The sequence below is a fragment of the Vulpes lagopus genome, chromosome 17, assembly GCF_018345385.1.
Source record: "Vulpes lagopus strain Blue_001 chromosome 17, ASM1834538v1, whole genome shotgun sequence".
Classification (NCBI taxonomy): Eukaryota; Metazoa; Chordata; class Mammalia; order Carnivora; family Canidae; genus Vulpes; species Vulpes lagopus.
In genome coordinates, this window is record NC_054840.1 from 36266075 (window position 1) to 36285080 (window position 19006).

Here is a 19006-nt window from a genome sequence, read left to right on the forward strand (position 1 = left end):
ACAGGATTTTCCCATTTGACTTTCCCACATGAAGTGTTCCTTATGTGACTATAATCTATTTAGTTCTTCTCCTTTTGATGAACATAACGGTGTTCGATTTGTTGCCATCTGCCCCAGGAAGCACTTTTGTGCTTGTTCTTAGGCACAAGTATAAAGATTTTTCTTCAGTATATTGTTTCATGCCCCATATTTGGAAATTTTCTGTTTAATTTTATTAGGGGTAAGCAGCATGTGGGTATTTTTTCAAGCCAATCTGATCATCTCTCAAGTGGATGATTTCAGTTCTCTTACATGTTGTGGCAGGTGCTGTTGCTGCCACTTCCAACATCACCTCCACCGTCCTGAATGCTCCTGAGCTGAGGCACGTCCCTGCAGGCTGATGTCCTCAGCTCACATGTCTGTATCCTCCTTTGTCTTTGCTTGTAGACCTTCTTAGGTGCTGTAGGCACTTGCTCTGCCAGAGACAGGTTCAGTGCTGAAATGATGGGAAGTCAAGCCACAGGGAGGCAACTGTGGTCAATGGGGTGGTGGCTCAGTGCCTCCACTACACAATGGGTGATTCTGGCTCTAGGTTCTCACAGTTTGAGAGGGTCCCCACTTCGACTGAACCCCAAGCTCCCAAAACACCCACCAGCTCACCAGCACACCTTTAATGGCTTTCTTATATTTCCTTACTCACATACGCTTGCTGGAATCATCTTCCAAACATCTACACAGGTCCGTCTTTGTAGTGGGCTATACTTTGGAGGGGTCCACATTCAGACCATTCTGTTATGAATATTATCTCCTTATTTTCATGTTGTCTGTTTACTTAGATTTTTATATTCTTCTGCTGTTTCTGTCTTTTGCTGGGTTGATCTGGTGGTTTTGTTTTTGCCTCATGTCTTTCTTCTGGTCTGCAATCTACAGATTGCATTTCTATTTCTTCAACAGTTGTGTTAACTTTTTAAGACATGTACACAGATATGAAAATTTCCAACAAAATCTAAATTTATTCTTATTTGTTTTGTTTTCCTCAAAAATAAAAGAACATTGGGTTGCTTTACCATTCCCTCCACCACTTCTGTAATTATTTCTCCCCTCATTTTGATTATTAATTGCTGTCAGTAATTTATCATTCTGATTTTGTCTATGCTCTATAGTGGATGAAATTAATCACTGTATTTCATCAATTTCTATGCTAATCATGATTTCTCAAGTACCAGGTTTACTTCTCTGCTTTTTACATGTGTACTTTAATAGTTTTGGACTATTATGCAGAAATGACCCAGGAGTGGTAATAAACTCTTATTTTCACTCTCTGAAAATGTCTTTTCTTTCCTGTTACTTTAGAATGATAATTTTTAAATCTGATGTTATACTTTCCCTTTAGTTCCTGAAGATATTATTGTCTTCTGGCATCAGTTGTCATTCATTGTCATTGATGAAATATTAACTTTTCAACTAATTGCTGGTTTCTCTGTAGGTAATCAGTACTTTTAGTCTGGCAGTTTTAAGATTCTCTTTTTTTTTATGATAGTCACAGAGAGAGAGAGAGAGAGAGAGGCAGAGACAAAGCCAGAGGGAGAAGCAGGCTCCATGCACCGGGAGCCCGATGTGGGATTCGATCCCGGGTCTCCAGGATCACGCCCTGGGCCAAAGGCAGGCGCCAAACTGCTGCGCCACCCAGGGATCCCTGAAGATTCTCTTAATACCACTTACATTTTACCTTTATGTCATGCATGATGTGTGTAGAGATCTTCTGTGTCTTTTTCATATTTCAAATGTCTTATCTGTCTTCTACATAATAGATACATTTCAAAAATATTCTTTAATTTTTAAAATGTGTTGCCTGAGTGTCTTTTTTAAACTGGTTATTTTCTTTCTTTTTTAAAAAGATATTTTATTTATCTACTTGACACAGAGAGAGAGCAAAGCAAGGGGAGAAGCAAGCAATGGAGAGGGAGAAGTAGGCTCCCTGATGAGTAGAGAGCCCTATGTGGGGCTCAATCCGAGGACCCTGGGAACATGACCTGAGCTGAAGGCAGGTGCTTAATCAACTGAGCCACTCAGGCACCCCTAAACTGGGTATTTTCTAATTCACAAACTATTTTGCTTTAATTTCTAGGGATTTAAATAGATTCTTTTTAATGCTATTACTCTCCATGTTGTTTAAGAATCTCTCACTTTTTAAATAGTTGTTATTTTTTACTTTAACCTATGAGTATCAAACATAACTTTATTTTAAAGCCATGTTTCATTTTTTAGAGTGATTTTTATTTCCTTTGGGGTCATTTCATTTCCAAGTAGTTGATCTGTGGTGTGTCACTCTTAGCATTGGTGTTTCTCACTTTAGATTTGCAGGCTCATCTAGTCACTTTCTCTCCCTCCTGTCCATTCCCTTCACAGTCCTTCCCTCTTTCCACCTGCCCTAGCTAGTCATTTTGTGCATGCCTCTGCCTTGTTTTCCTGCAGCTCAGAATCTAGAACCAAATATTGTCCTCCTGCTGCTTCAGGTGTTCCTGACCTAGTTATAAAATAACCTTGAGTTGCTGAGACTCAGGTCCTACATGTAAGCCAGTGTCACCTTCCTTGTGCCTTTCTAGATTAGCAGCTCGCATTGCCCACCACATTTGTTCCTATTGTCCTTCCCTTGTAGGAAGAGGAGTCTGATCCAACCCAGTTCAAATGGAGAGCTTAGCTTTAATCCCTAACTACTTAACACATGTGCCCTCCCAGACACTTCTATGTGCCCTCAGAGCTGTTCTCCAGCTGGAGAACAGCAGGTGCAGGTCAGCCTTAATTTCCCCTTTTCTGTTTCTTTTCCTTTTCTAGTGACAAAGATGTTTGTCCAACTTCTCTACTCAGTTATATTCTCTTAACCTTCTCAGTTGCATGTTCTTGGTTATTCTTGTGTGTTTGGTGATGATGGTGGTGGAATGAAGGAAGATTTGACATACACCACACCACTTGGGCCAGAAGCTCAGTTTTCCCTTCACCAAGAATTCAAATGTAAACTGAATATCTATTCTAATGGGCACATATTTCAAGTGAGATAAATAAAAATTAATGAAAGGATATAGCATCAAAGTATAATGTTTTATAATGGTGTTTTCAAGACAGCTGATTTTTCAGGGTCAATAACAGGATGAGGGAAAGTCTGTAGGGACTTATGAGGGTTCAGTATTCTTAGAAATTCATGGTTTGGCTTACTTGCCAAGGCACCAAATGGCTTCAGGGGAATTTACACTCTGATTAGTGTAGAACTTTAAAAGATAAATCTGTAATGGCTGCAGAGAAGCAGCAAAATTAATGGCTGGCCATCTGGCTTGGTTTTATTAACCTATTTGTTCCAACTGTGCTTGTTGGCTTCTGTAGATAGAGTAAGATGAAGACAAACTAGCTACAAGAAATTTTTAAAGCACGTCTGAGATTTTTCTTCCTCTTTTCATGAAAGAATTTGTGTAAGACTATAGTTTTATGGAGATGTTTATCCACTTAACACACTTAACAGACATTGATGGCATCTATCACGTAGTAGGCCTCACAAAACACCAAGCAGGAAACACAAGAGAGGCGCACAGCCCTCGTGTCCAAGGGCACCTTGGAGACTGCTCTCCTTTGGATGCTGGTTCTGCTTCATAGTAGCATGTTTGTTTTCAAATTCTTAACTATGTGTTGGGAATTTTGGAAGAGTGAAACACAAATCTTTCCCAGGTGACTAGAAGGTTTTCTTTCTTTCTTTCTTTCTTTCTTTCTTTCTTTCTTTCTTTCTTTCTTTCTTTCTTTCTTCCTTCCTTCCTTCCTTCCTTCCTTCCTTCCTTCCTTTTTCTTTCTTTCTTTCTTTCTTTCTTTCTTTCTTTCTTTCTTTCTTTCTTCTCTGCCTCCCTCCTTCTTTCCTATCTTTCCCTTCTCCTTCCCTTTCTTTTTTCTTCCCTTCTGCCTCCCTCCTTTCTTTCATAAAATATAAGACACATGTTTATGGCTCCTTTGGTGAAAGAATTTAGGAAGGGGCTGTGTATCCAAATGCACGGTCCCAAATGCAGATCCGAGGCATCAAAATGGAGGCACCATGGCACTAATCAGCATCTCCCACCCTGAGTTCTGAGTTATTTGGCTGGCAAAATGCTCTTGAGGAAAAGGGAATCAACTAGTTATAGTGATAAGAAGAGAACAACATGAACAAAGAGGAGGAACAAGGATAGAAAGCCCACTAAACCTACCACTCTTCTCACAAAATTTGAAATTCTTCCCTTAATAAGGCCTTTGGTATCTGATACTTACCTCAAAGAATGCCCATTAACACCCTATCCCATTCTTGGCCTCAATGGCACACTGGGTAGCCAGCAGGTAGAAGAGGAGGGATGGAAAGGGTGGTCAACAAGGATCTGACAACATTAAGAGCTGTGACAGGCATGGGAACTACCTGTAGATATGAGGGCCATGGGGCCAGGGTATCCATGGTGTCAGGGTGTCCACAGCACTGGGGTGCCCATAGGGCTGGAGTTTCCACAGGGTTGGGGTGCCCATGGAGCCAGGGTGTTGTGCGTAGCCCTGAATTTACATTTGGAAGTGCTAGACTTGAGTCTTCTTTCACTTACCAGATGCTTGATGGGATGAGACACAACCGATTTGAGTCTGTCTCTTTGCCTACACAATGGATAAAGCTATTTAACTTATAGCATTATGTGTAGATTAAACACTCAGGCTAAGTGAAAGATCTCTGCAGAAAATGAAAACAATCCAACCATGTAGTTTGGCCTCACAATTGTGGCAGTTGACATCCAGGTCCTTCATTTGGGACATTCATGTTGAATAATTCTTCATTTCTTTAAAAATAAGTAGTTTAGGGTCTTCTTTTTTGCTGTTCTTCCTGCTTTTATGTTGGACTTACTGATATGGCCTGGGAGAAATATGGTGGCACTACAGGCTTTATCTCCAGGGGACTGGGAGCCAGATCTGTTTTTTTCTTTGGACTTCTTCAGCTCACTCTCCCTCTCTTTTTTATTCCTTGTTCTAACACTTATCTTGAGAGGATGGACAACAATGGAAGAAAGGTCAGTATGGACAGAAAGAAGTCATTAATCCAACAAGTATTTAATTTGACTTCTACTATCTGTTAGGGATATAATGGTGGAGAAGGCATGGGTTTCAGGGAAGTCAGGGGCAGGGAGGGGATAAATGAGGAAACCAGTAAGTAAGCACGGGGGTGCAAATGGGGGTACCTAGCATGATGGGGAAGCCAATGGTTTTCCTTTCTCTGCCATCTCCCTTTCTGGGCCTTGTTTATTTCTTGAGGGACATGAATTTGTGTAATGATAACAGTGACCACCATCTGTACCATTCATAGTGTGTGTCCAGCACTGTATTTTCCTCTGATCCTTTACTCCTCACCAAAATTCTACTGGGTGGGTGGCATCTTTATTTTCATCAGGAAATGAAAATATTAATGAACTTGAGTCATGTAGCTAGTGAGGAACAGAGCAAGAACTCACATCCATACTTGTCCCTGCTGCCTATGTTCCACACAGATGAGTTGCACAGATGTTTGTTTGGGAGGGTCCTAAGGTCAGTGCCCTGGGTGTATGGAGTTCTCCTGAGATACTATGATCATGGACAAGGTAGTTGTGTGCACTGATGGGGACTCTGATAGGCACCCCAGAGGGACTTGACTGCACATGGTACCAGGCCTCGTCTTGGGTCCCCATGTGTAATGTTCCCTGTGCATATATGCCTTATGCTGTTGTTTTTGTCAATCGTGTCTTCAGTTAGAATGCTGGCTAGGAAGGATTCCAAGTGATGCTCTGCAGTCCTGCCTCTATAACAACCACTGTCATGTGTGTCTGTGTCTGCTATGTTGGGCAGTGCTTTGTTGGGTGCTCAAGGATCCCCCACTTCTCCTCTAAGGCACAGACAGGGGAAGAGTTTTTAGGTTTTGTTTTGGTGTAGATGTCCATATTTCTGTGAGCACCCCTGTGTGTGTATGTTTACTAAGTTTACATCAGCTGGCCTCAAATAACCCTCTTCTGACTGTAATGAGGCCACATTTTGTTTTCTCTGTGAATAAATGAGATCCAAAATTATCCAACATCTGCAGAGCTTGAGTTAGCATGATGCTACCTCCCCCTCCCTGTCCTTTCCAGAACAAAAACCAGTTTGCCATTTGCTCTCTGGATTCTTTTTGAAATGTTTATAGCACTGTTTTTTCCTAGAGAGTGAGCTTCATACTTTACGGTGTATTTTCCTCAAACTTTTTTTTCCCTCAAAATTTTTAATGGCTTTGACAAAAGTTATTGAATTCAATCCAACTTAACAACTATTTACTGGGACCCCAGTGGGTGCCAGGTCTGAGGATGGAGCATAGAGCCAGTAGACATTGGCTTGATCTCCTCTAGGTAGCAGGTTCCCCAGGGCCCTGCCTTTCCTGAATTTCTGCCATAGGTACCAAGCTTCTCCTTGTATTCACACCATAGACAAATCCCACAACATCTCTTCCTTCCAGCTTTGCCCTCCATAAAATTAAAGGGTAGGCCACGGTGAACCATCTATAAGAGTCATAGGATTCTGGATTTGTTTGTAAATCTTGCGTTGCATCTTTTGTAAATTAGATAAAATTTCTCCCCATCTCTTAATTCCATAGGCCTCTGGTGTCTTTGGATGCGTGTAACAATTGAACAACTGTTTAGATTATGTCAAGGCATTAAAAATTGGTCAAAGGTGCGTGTGTGACAAAATTCAGGAGTAAAGAGTCACTTTTTGTAGGAGTGATCTCATAGATTTTTTCCATAAGTATTTCAGCTGTTGTTTCCATATGATATAAATGATGTCAGCCCGTTTTGATAAGTTTACAGTTAATGTTGCTAACATACATGGATTATATCTAGAAGTTGATTTTTTTATAATTGTGTCTAACTCAGGTGTCAAATTGTTCTCATTATCCAATAACAAAAGCCCTACTAATTCATCAGAAGACATAGGCTTTCACTTGGTACTAGATCTGGGGAGGAATTCACACTGCAATCAGGAATAATAAAAAATTTATTTAAATATTCAAGTGAATCATACTTTGAGAAAACTCAGCCTATGAAGTAAAATAATATTAAACCAGTTTAATAAGACATGAAAATCAGTATTACTTCTGGATCTTAAATGAGCTTCTTCTAAAATATTTAAAGTAAATTTTGATTAAAATTTTTTTTGAGTTTTAATTTTAGCTTTTCAGAAGTTTCGCCCATCTTTATTGAGATACAATTGACAGATAGAAATTGTATATATCTCATCCTATTTAACTTTATAGGAAAGGGATGCACTTTGTGACAAAAGCTAGTCTTTATATTCTGTAGATTTTTACTAGGTCAAGGTAGTCCACTACATTCTGCATGCCAGAGTAGCAAATTTTTACAGAGAGCATCACCATTCCTCCACAAATCCCATGAAAGCGTGTTAAAGGTTTGTTGTATGAAACACTGTTCCAATTTATACAGAACTTTTGTTTCCTCAGGGTGGTGAGGATAATGCTGGCCTTGCATTGGTTTTCTCAAGCCTCCCTAGCATTAAAATAATCTGCAGGATTCCAGACCCACTAGATCAGAATCTCCAGAGGAGGACTGGGAAGCTGAACATATGGCAAGAACTCCAGTAAAGCTTATCAGCCAGAAAGTTAAAAAATGTGGTTTTGGGGTATTGTTTAGGCTGTAGATTAGCTGTAGCATGCAAACTTACACCCTGGGTTGGTTTTGATTGCAGATGACTCACCCTAACTTCATGTTGACCCGAAGGGAAGGATAATAAAGTCAGTTAGGACATTTGAGAGCAAACAGAATCCAGGGATTTCAAATGACTCCTTCTTTTCAATTCTGTCTTTAAAACTCAGAACACCTGCTTGTTAGAGTGAAAGACAAAATACACAATAATGGTATAAACAGGGCACTAGTGCTGGACAGCATTAAGGATCATCGGAGGCCAGACATCATGGAAAGTACATTCCAGATAGGATATTTAATCCCCTGATGAACCCTATGTGCCCAAGGGAGCCAAGTGGTCTGAGTAACTCATTCATAATAACCCAGTATATGAGAAAGATGAGATGAGAACTCTTCTTGGGTTAACTTCAATTTCCACAATATCCACTACAATAAAAATGTTCCTAATAACATGACACTTATGGGTGCTTTGTAAGGTGTAGGACAATTTTACAAACATGACCTCATTAGATATCTGGCAGGTTGTCTCTTCTTCAACCCACAAGCAAGTCATGCCATTTTTCACGAATGCTGTTGTTCTCACTGGGAACCCTCCTCTGCTTTGTTTATCCAAATTCGACTCATCAGGTTTTGCTTGCTCAAGTGCTACCTCACTGCACTCTTCCCCATCTATTCTACTACTCACCTCTGAATCATGACAGCAGTACTGATAAGTTACCTGCACTGAAACACATGGTTTTACTGTGATCTGTGCTATGTATTTTGCTGTGATTGTTTTCATCTTTTTCATTCATTCATTTATTTCATCTGATTGTAATCACTCCAGTGTCCCCAGTGATATTGTGAGCTATTTAAGAATCACCCTCATTTTCATGATGGATTTGCATCTTTCATAGCACCTGGGACAGGCTGGATTGGTACTTACTCTCTTTTTTGATAGACGGTCACTAATGCCAATCTACTGAACAGAGCTTCTCAACCTTTGCACTAGGAATGACCCCCACATTTTATTGGTCCTTGGAACTGCAACAGCCCCAGGCCTATCGGCTCCTGCTTTCAGCAGATCCAATATTTATGCTAATGGGATGGACAAATATAATTTTCAATGGGCGCCACGAAAGCAAAATGATTGAAAAGGTTGAGAAGCACTGGGATAAGGGCAGTCAGATGACCAGGCACATTCCTGTTCTTTACTCAAACAGGCCACAATTATATAGAGAAATTCAGAGGGAGCTAAAGAGGATGATAAATCTATTTTAAAGAACCATGTCTCTTGTAAAGTGCAAACTCCTACATGATTGTGTTTAAAAGGTTGGTATAAATAGCAAAACTAGAACATTCCATAATAAGTCAGACTAGCCTTAGAAATGCCTGATGGCTACATTTTCTATTAATGTAAAGTTGATTTCTAAGATAACTTTGTAAAGATATGGCTTTCTAAGCACAATATCAGTATTGATCATGAACTTGTAAGCATTGTCTCATTTTATATTGAAATTTTATGCAAATATTTAGAAAGTAAAATATAGGGTACACACAAAAGAATGTTCAACAGTGAGTGATCTTGGTCATTAGCAGTTTTCATATAATATATGAGTAACTCAAAAGAATAGCAAGGGCAACAGGATGGGGCAACTTTGTGGGCACTGACATATTCCAGAACAGTGTCTGAAAGGCCATAATCAAAGTGCGCATGGGGCCTGCATGCCACGGCTTGAGAAAGAAATCACCTAGACTCAAGACACTGGGACCAGGGGTAAAGTAAGGCCAATGGCCAAAAGAACAGATTGAAGTCCTGTTCAGATTCATTCAACATGTGCACTAGGCCTTAGGTGCTTTAACATATGTTAACTCTTAGGTCTTAGGTCTTGCAACAGCCCTACATATTAGCCCCCATCACAATTTTCTTAGGTGAATAGAACCAGGACTTAAAAATTCCAGCAACCAAGATCTGCAGTTCCCCTACAGAATAAACTGAATCTGAATAACCAGCCCAGTCAAAGCATTCTTGTATTTACCAATACCTGGTCATGAGCACCCTTCACTTTTGAGTTGAGATGGTATAAGGTAGAGCTAATGCTCATACCTCCATCTTTATCAGTAGAGGGTGTCTTTCCAATGGCCCCTTTCTCACATTTGGACTAGGTGTCAGTTCACCCAATGTTCAATATTTAAAGTGTAGGCATCAAAATTTCTGGAATAAATTCTGACCTGGTTTAGTACCTAATATTTCATATAGGTCTTCAATTTCTCGTATTCCTTTCACCAGGTATGATGGACATCCTGGGGGATGAAGTGGAAGGATGAGAAATTCTTCTGAAGCTCTTCTTAAAAGCCACCCCTTGAAGGTAAGCTCAGTGTAAGAATCTGTCTCATATCAGAAATGGCAAGTATTTATGGAACCCAGAGAGGCTCATGGAGGAGAGGACACTGTCTTAGAAGGAATCAACTTGCCAGCAAGAAGATGGCATCAGTGGGGGCTGCCTGGGCTTGGTAGGAATTCACTTACATGGACAAAATTGGTATCTTCCAGGTTTTGAAGAACCCTGAATCTGTTGTCATTTATGCAAATGATGTATTTGGATGCTGTCCAGCAAGGATGGTTTGGAGGGTAGATGTGGCCACAAATCCCTTGTTATTTCTCCCCTTAAGGAGTGAAATAAAATTTTCCTCCCCTGAATCTGAACTGGACTAGTGACTTGCTTGACCAACAGAATGCAGTGAAGTGGTGTATTGAGACTTCTGAAGCCAGGCCATAAGAGATGGTGAGGCTTCCATCTCATTCTCCTGGAATGCTCTCACTTGGGACACTCCCTCATGCTTAGAGGCAGCCCACAAAATTCCACAAGAGTCTCATGTGGAGAGGGCCTGAGGTTCCTGGTCAACAGGTCTTGGAGTGAGCATCTTGACACAGCATGGTAGAGCCTAAGAAAATCTCAGTCCAACCTGTATCTTCCTGCACTGTCTGGGAAACACTAAATGAGGACTATTTCTGATATCCTGACCTGCAAAACTGTGGGCAAACCACAATGGTTGTTTAAACTACTAGTTTTGGGGTGGTTCATTATGCAGCAATAGATAACCTGAATTGAGAAATGTACCATCCTGTGACAGGGGTCACAGGTACACAGAGAGGAATCTGAACCAATTCCACACCAGTCTCAGGCCTGGGGAGCTATGACTTTGGTTAGGGCTTAGAGGACAACCTTAGGATAACATGAGCTTCAGGTCTTCTGTGGCCATGGTCAGGTCAAGCCAGAAGAGGACACTAGGCAGGGTTGTTGAGCTGAGTAGCCATCAGGCCATCTAGACTTCCAGACTGTGAGGTCATATTTTTCATAACCCATCTGGCTGACTCACCTCATTTCTTGAGGGAAGAAGCTGAAGCCACAGAGATAGATTGATCAACTCCAAGTTCAAAGATCTTCCTATAAGCTCTTAGCTTTCTTCAAAACTGAGGGAAGATGTGGGCTGTCAGACGAAACCATGGGACACTTAGAAATCTAAGTTCAAGGACAACCAGAGCACAGTGGAAAAAGCACTGGGCTAAGAGGCAGTTATAGAGCTCAAGTTCAGGACTTTCATTTGCCAGATGTGTGACCTTAAATGAGCCACAAACAAACCTTTACATATAAGCAGCTTAACACAATGTTTGTTCCTTGCTCTGCCAAGGTCAGATGCATTGTTCCCACTCGGAGGGCAGCTTCCTCTGTGCTGGTTTGGAGTTCCAAGGTCCATCCATCTGTTGTTCTTTACTTCCAGCTGATGGACAAGGGAGGAAGAGGGGAGGCTATGCTGCTTCTTGCTTTGGGCAGAAGGGGCACCCATTGCATCCCTCACTTCCACTGGCAAAGGCTGCTCACAGGGCTCCTTCAGGATACAAAAGGGACTAGTTGATATGGGACCTTGCTGCGAAGCCATTTCTCAGTAACAACTCACTACTATGGAACAGGGAAACCACATGTTTGGGGGGATAGCCAGCTGTCTCTGCCACAAAGACATTTGCATCGAGGTAGGTGTTTGGCACCCAATTCAGATATCCAGGTGCTAGACCTTCTTCACTCTCATGGTTTGATATCGGCCATAATTGCTGAACCTGAGTCCATGCCTGTTTCATATAACTTATCTAGAACTAGGCATCTCTTTCCCAGTGGAGCCCCACCTTTCTATTACCAGCCTCCTTTAGAGACTGTAGTCCTGCCCCAGTTCCCGAAGACCGGCGACTCACTGCAGCTGCTCTGAGCTGGTATCTGCTGGTCTCTCTTACGTACTTTCCAAACGCGTTCTGCGAGTCACTCTCCATATCCCTGCTGACAGCTTGCTTGAACTCTGATCTTCTGTTGCCATTTGCAGTGGAAATTGTGCTTGGCTGACTGGACAGGACCTTTCCCCAGCATCTCCCATAGCCCTATTGAATGAGACCCCCTAGGTCTTTTCTACATCAGTAGAGTGGTCTGTCCAGGTCTCAGATGCTCTTGTTGAGCCTCTGTCTTCTTTTTAAGTATCAGGCTGCAGCCTGGGCCAGGTTCTGGCAGTAGGTCCTGACAATATTTAGTACCGACATTAGATATCTTGTCATTTTGGTGACCCACATTACTTCATGGCCACTAATCAATTCCATGGCTCTTGCTGCAGTTCAAAAAGAAGATGACCCTTGTCAAAAGATCTTTGTTTTAAGGCCATGCTGTCACAGAATCATTACTCTAATCCAGCCCAGATGACCAAATAGCAAGATTTAGAGAACAGAGCAAGAATGCCATCTGCAAAATGCTGCTGTGTGGTCTGTGCTCTAAGGTCTCAGGACATCCTGGTGCACTGAGTCACCACGTACTGGACACAACCAGATGAATTATGGAGGTGGTTTTCACAATAACCACCCCACCCCAACAACGCTTTGATTTTCTTGGATCCCTCCAGTAACCAAATTGATGATTCTGATTTCTAGTCTGTGGTCACTTTCCTCTGCCAAAAGAGGGATGGTTTTCCCATAGGGTCACCTTGGGAGCTGATGAAATAGTGCATGTGGGAAATGAATGTGAGCACTTTTGCAAAATGTGAGTGCCTTCATGTTTTAATTTAAATGATTTCTTTTTATAACAGTCAGGAAACTACTCAATTCTATGCATCAACAGTGACTAAGATTAAAAAAAAAAAAAGCTCAGAAATTCGAATTTCCCAAATGTGGTTCTCCTATTCTTCCTGACAGATGTTTCTCATGGCAATACTGCCCATGGTGGTTGAGAAGACAGCTGTAGTCAATAAGCTTCCTTTCTCTTGCCATCAGAACCAGAGACAATGGCTACTTGATTCTGGCTCTTGGGCCAGGGTAAAGGTTGCTTCCCATAGGCAGCTTTCCTAAATGCGATTTTTAACTGTGGGTCCCAGAGCTTTGCCTTGAGAAGGTTAGAGGAGAGGCTGGATTGGGTTGGGTTGCTAGCAGAGGAGTTGCTGGACCAAGCATGACTCAGTGATATTGCCTGCCTTGTGCACTAAGATCCAAGAGGATTCTGCTCCCCCGGTCCTGGCTGCTAGGGGATCCTGGGAGAGCGGGTTCTTCCTCTGTGGGTTAGCAAAGAAGTAACATTCCCAGAATCTGGTGGTGACTTGAATTTTTGGACTGAGCTATGATCTCTCAAACTGTTTCATCCAGTTTTATGATAGATGCATTATGGGGAAATATAAGTCTATTGCCAATCCATTTACAAAATTGCTCTCCCAGTGTGCCTGGCTGCCACTGTCTTGAATAAAGAAACTGATTTGGCTGCAAGTTTCCTGTGAGCAGCTAACTCACTTCACAGAAGATTTCAGGCAAAGAAAGAGCTTTCAGAGGAGCGGTCCCTGAAGTTTTGGGAGAAGGCTTATTTTTTTTTTTTTTAAGATTTTATTTATTTGACAGAGAGAGAGAGAGAGAGAGAGATGAGCACAAGCAGGGAGAGGGATAGAGGGAGAGAGAGAGAGCAGACTCCCCGCTGAGCAGGGAGCCCAATGTGGGACTTGACCCCAGGACTCCGGGATCATGACCTGAGGCGAAGGAAGATGTTCAGCAGATGGAGCCACCCAGGTGCCTGAGAAGGCTTATTTTTAGATGATAACCTGTTACCATGAATTCAACACGATGTGTACATCCTCATGTGTACACATATTCATGGTGCCTCGATGGTGCCACAATAAATCTCTGATATATGCCCTTGTTTCCAGGAAGTTTACAAGCTGAAGAGACAGGACATCTGAAGACCAACAGGGAAGACTGGCAGGTAACATTTGGTTCATCTCGACGTGCTTGCCTATCTTTCTTCTCCCTCACTCATCCTGTGAAGTGTATGTTCCGTCCACAAGCCCACATGAACAGAAAGAGTCACAGAACTCATGAGCCTAGGTGGGGATTTTCATCTGAGTAGGAGAAATATGAGAACCTTGTGGTAAGTTCTAGATAGGGGTAAGTTCTAGACCCCTGGGGGACTCAGGTCCCTCTTCCTGCAAAGACCCCCTTCTACCATGAGAGGGAGCTATTGCTCTCTCCCTCATTCTTCCACTGGTATTTCTACCCTCAGGGAGGTGCTGCTCAAGTGTTTCTTCTGCTTCAGAACAAGATAACATCTTCTCCAAAAAATGCATCTTATTGGAAGTTAAGAATTTTAAGCTCCAGAAATGGTCTGGTTTGCGTTTTTCAAAGGCAGAGAGCAGATGAAACTGCAAAATGTGTTTCCCTAGAAGACAGTCTTTGGTAGTTCTGCATGTTATGCTCTTTTTAACACTGAATTTTTATTTTTATTTTTATTTATTTTTGTTGTTGTGGTGGTGGTCTGCTGAATGTTTTAAGTGGTGGGAACTTAGCCCTTCAGTGTGGATCCTCAGAGCATGTCCTGATGTCCTATCTGGAATATGTGCTTAATGGATGCTGGCTATTGGTGACATTTAGGAAAGCTACCCAAAGGTATTATTTCTTTGTTCCAGAATATATTTATGAGCAACATGACTGAATCTCCAGGAAATCTCAAGGAGTCTTATAATTTTGAAGCAGACATTTGAGCTTAGAGAAAAATCAGAATGAAAACTTCAAGTACTTTGAAACACTTGGAGACAAATAATTTAAAAATCCCCATGGCATCGAACAAGCAGTTTTAGCATTATAGGGAACAAACAGTGTGTTATCAGCTCTTTTGCACATAGGAGATTAGAACAAAGTTCATAACCCTCTAAGTTCTTTGTAACAAAATTGCAGTGTTTAGAGACAGAAATAACTGACTACCATGGAAAGCAATTTTTGACACCTACTGTGTTTGAAATGAAAGTCGACAAAACTCTCCAAATAATGTGATCATGCAAAGTCTTGGCCAAAAGTGGGCCCTTGAATTAGCAAGGGAAGGCAACTTGAGGCTCACTGTCCCTGTAGACATTTGGATATGAAATTTAGCCACCGACAAAAAGAAGTTACTGCCCCATATGGTCTAACAATATTTTCAGCTTCACTGATGGAATGCATTTGGAGGCCTGAAAGACGGGCTGGGGTGGGGTACCCTGTGTGTAGACTTAGATGGCGTGTCTCTCAATCATGGGCTTACTCCCAGGATCAGCCCATGCACACGGACGTTTGCACTGTGGCCCCACAGGATTGTGCCCTGATGCTCAGGGTAAGAGAGACAACAAAAATGTTCTGAATATTCTGTTCCAGTGAGATCCTCACCATGGAGACGTACTAGAGAGAAGAATTTATTTTTATTTTTTTTAAAGATTTTATTTATTTATTTGAGAGAGAGACAATTGAGAGAGAGAGAGAGAGCACGAGCTCAGGGAAGCGGCTGAGGGAGAAACAGACTCCCTGCTGAGCAGAGAGCCCAACACGGGGCTCAATTCCAGGACCCTGAGACCATGACCTGAGCCAAAGGCAGACACTGAACCATTTAAGCTACCCACATGCCCTGAGAAGTAAGAATTTAATCTTGGAATTAGTTTGGAATTTTGTTCTCTGCTTACCTAAACACTGCATGTGTAGGTCTACATACAAAGTATGCTATGTTGGATCAGGACTGCCTCTCAGAAAAATGATAAATGCATCTTTTGAGATCAAAACCAAACCAAACCAATAGCTTTCTACTTAGGGCTTTAAAATATGATATGGTTATCCTTCAAAAACCTTATTGAGTAGAAAAACAGTAAATTCAGAGTTCTGCTTAGCTAAGAGTATATATATATATAATATGTGACTACCTATTTATTTTTGAACCCAGGGTCAAGTTATTCTGAGTTAGACTAAAAAATGCGGGTTGCAGTTGGGGTCCTGAGGACTCTTGGATGTCCATTGAGTCCATTGAGGACTCATGAATGTTGGGGTTTCATCACTAAACTGGTTTGGCAAATGATCTCATTCTCAAGGCTCACAGAACCTGTCTACAACATTTGAAATTGTCTTTCTGGGCATTTCCTGGGTAGTCAGTCATGAGGTTACTCCTGTGGAGGTAAGCACCCTAAGGGCCATCTGCACCATCTATTAAAGATGGGAATCCTATCAAGGTCTCATTTGCTACTCGGCGAGCAGACTTCAATCGGGGTGGTGGCAATGGTCGTGGAGGCCGAGGGCGAGGAGGACCCATGGGCCGTGGAGGCTATGGAGGTGGTGGCAGTGGTGGCGGTGGCCGGGGAGGATTCCCAAGTGGAGGTGGTGGTGGTGGCAGCCAACAGCGAGCTGGTGACTGGAAGTGTCCTAATCCTATATGTGAGAACATGAACTTTTCTTGGAGGAATGAATGCAACCAGTGTAAGGCCCCTAAACCAGATGGCCCAGGAGGGGGACCAGGAGGCTCTCATATGGGGGGTAACTATGGAGATGATCGTCGTGGTGGCAGAGGAGGCTATGACCGGGGCGGCTACCGAGGCCGAGGCGGGGACCGTGGGGGCTTCCGAGGGGGCCGGGGTGGTGGGGACAGAGGTGGCTTTGGCCCTGGCAAGATGGACTCCAGGGGTGAGCACAGACAGGATCGCAGGGAGAGGCCGTATTAGCTTGGCTCCTGAGGTTCTGCAACAGCTTTTCTTCTTGTACCCAGTGTTACCCTCATTATTTTGTAACCTTCCAATTCCTGATCACCCACGGGTTTTTTGTGTCGGACTATGTAATTGTAACCATACCTCTGGTTCCCATTAAAAACCATCGTTTTAGTTAAAAAAAAAAAAAAAAAAGATGGCCATCTGCCATCTATTTTTGCTGGGTACCCCAATCTCTGGCCAGTGTTGCTGGGTTCCCTGGGTGTTTTGACCTTATGGCAATTGTTAAGTCATCGATTCTCAGTTCCTAGCTTGCCCCTCTGTGCAGTGTCCCTGGAAACCCTGGTAGTTCTTTGCCACTGGACGGCTGTTGGTCTTTGCCCATAAGGTGTAGAGAATGACTGGTGATGAGAGGAGAGAGACAGGACCTCCTGTCTTTGTCATTCCTGTGACTTTTAATCTTCCAGACACCTCTACTCTGGCAGTGACAGTGGAGTCTAGTTTGTAGGTTTCTCTCAGCACTGGCTGAATGAATCCTAAAGCACCTTCCCAGGGACACCAGCACCAGCCAGCAGGTGCCCCTGTTTGGATGCCAGGATCCCAGGCTGTGAAGCGTCTCCTCTGAGCTCAGAGACACCCTTATCTGAGGTCTGAGTTTCAGCTCTGTAGGGCTCTCTCTTCAAGCTTCCAGCCTTTAATAATTCCAATTTTCCCTACAGCCCTGGTAGTGATAGCAGCTTCCTCCAGCATCTATGTACATGGCAGCATAGTGGTCTGTTTTGACCCATTTAGCTACCTACTTCTCAGTTTGTTATACCCAATTAACGATTCTTTGTGTTAAATTCTCTGTTACATTAACTGGTATGTTAGCTCGATCCTAGCTGATATGGACGACATCATTAACGACTTTAAGTAAAATTTCTTTCTCATCAACTTCATAGGTAGTACAGATTTATTCTAGTATAATTTTTCTACAGTGCCTGAAATCATATTCACAATCAGCTACAAAAGGATCAGAATATGGGCTATGGTCCACCAAAGCTATTAGTGAAAAGTAAATATATCAATCAAAACTCATGGTGGCCAGTGACAGAGAATCTAATTTAAATAGAAAAGGAAATCCATTGTCTCATTGACTTTATAAAGAGTCCAGGGATAAACCCTGCCTTCAAGCATGACTGGACCAAGGGGCTCAACAGAAATCATAATATCTTAATCTCATTTTCCCCATTCCTCATCTTTGCTTTGCTCTTTGTTGGCTTTCTTCTCCAGCAGGCTCTACCTTGTGATGTCAGGACCATTTCCAGGGGCTCCAGGCTCATTCTTATTCCCTGAGCAAGCCCAACAGAAAGATCCAGTCTCTGCTTTCAGCTTCCCTAGCAAAAGCCCTGGGATGATTTCAGTTGCTGTGGGTGCTGGGTCCATCTCTTCATTAGTCCCCTATGGTGGGGACAGACCATGGTCTGATGGTGTAGGGTCATGTGACCACATGTGCAGGGTGGGGAGCAGGGTGGGGAGAAAGTCACATTCACCTAAACCACAGACTAGAATGTGATTGTGGTTTCCCCAAGGAAAATTTAGGTGCTGTGACCCCAAGGTGGGAAAGTTAATGATAGTAGCTTCAAGAATAAGAGAAACCTCTCACAGCAGAGGCTCTGAGTCAAGGAGAGAGAAGAGGGAAGGGGCATCGTGAGGCCCCACACAGATCTCCTCTGAAGAGAACTGCTTCAAGAGCATGGCTGATTGACGACGGCCGCCAGCTGCCATGCCTGTGGGTCGTGCCAGACTCACTCCCTTTGGGCTGCCTCTAGCCGATGCCTGAGCAGGGTGAGCAAACCAGAAGCTGGCCACCCCTGCCCAGTGTGGATTCCTCTCAGAGGCACTGTGCATCGTATGGGCAAGGCTCTTTCAGCGTTCCCTGCACTCTGAGACTTCTGCTGCCCATGCCTTCCTGTTCTCCAACACTCCCTTTACCAGAGCAGACCTGCATCCTGATCTGAAGGCTCTCCATCCTTGCCCCTGCTTCCCTTTATCTTTCACAGACATTGCCCATATCATCTTTTGCGTGTATAATTGTTTCTTCTCTTTCTGATCTCTTTATGTTTTTTTAATGAACCATGGTTCACCATCCAATGTCCCAGTGGTCCTAATTAACAACTAATACTTGAACAAAGTCACTGATTTCACTCATATGGGGATTTTAAGAAACAAAACAAATGAGCAAAGGGAAAGATAAAGAGAGGGGCAAACCAAGAAACAGACCCTGAGCTCTAAAGAACACACCGGTGGTAACCAGAGGGGAGTGGGTGGGGGGATGGGGGAAACAGGTGATGGGGATGAAGGAG